Source organism: Gigantopelta aegis, chromosome 14, assembly GCF_016097555.1.
Source record: "Gigantopelta aegis isolate Gae_Host chromosome 14, Gae_host_genome, whole genome shotgun sequence".
NCBI lineage: Eukaryota > Metazoa > Mollusca > Gastropoda > Neomphalida > Peltospiridae > Gigantopelta > Gigantopelta aegis.
This window is the reverse complement of record NC_054712.1, coordinates 17,441,308-17,442,200: the sequence shown is the minus strand read 5'-3', so window position 1 is coordinate 17,442,200 and position 893 is coordinate 17,441,308.

Sequence of the window (893 nt, the reverse complement as noted above, 5' to 3'; positions counted from 1 at the left end):
AACCCAATGTGCCCACCGACATTAAATAGACAGATGAAAACAACTTCTGGAACGGCCATGGTAAATCAATTGCATGTGCAGTTCTGCCTACTGTACTATACTGCGTACTGTACTATAATAGTCACATTCGATTGTTTTGTTGTTGCTAAAATTCCTATTCAATACCTATTTTCTTTACATACGCATGAAAGCAAACCCCAACCCCCAACAGATTTCATATATACTTGATCATATACATGCTTGGCCTTTTAGTTATTTAAATTTTAATTAAATAAATTTATCTATGTTTTGTATGGAAGTTACATGTCTTGAGTTGCAATACAATTTATGACAACCAAGAACACACATGGTGTATATAAAGTAAACTCTAATGCCCGGCGCAGACGAGCGTTTTTTTTAACGCATGCCTCTTGCGTTAAAAAAACGCATCCGTACGAACGCAGTAAAAACGCATCGTGTGCGACCCCCTCTGCGTTGCGTTTTTTAGCGCTGCGTCGATTTTTCAAATATCAAACATGTTTGATTTTAGACACACAAACGCATCCGTCTCCTGCCGCATCCGTCTAAAAATGCACGTGTGCGCCTACGTTGCGTTCACATTTTTATATTGACCAATCATCTGTCTATATATCTGTATATAACGAAATGAACAATTACTGGTTTCAGTGATGAATAGAACTGTAAAAACAGACCCGACCATTAAAAATGACTAACATTTTGAAACAAAGACTAGGCATGTGTAATTAATGACATTTCTAAATAGATGAAATTAAAAAATATAAATTATTTCATTCATTGTACTATGCCTAATAATAATACTTAAAACAAACAATTGTGAAATAAGAAAGATTTATATCGTAATAGTATATTGTACATAATGTTTTAAATAAAGT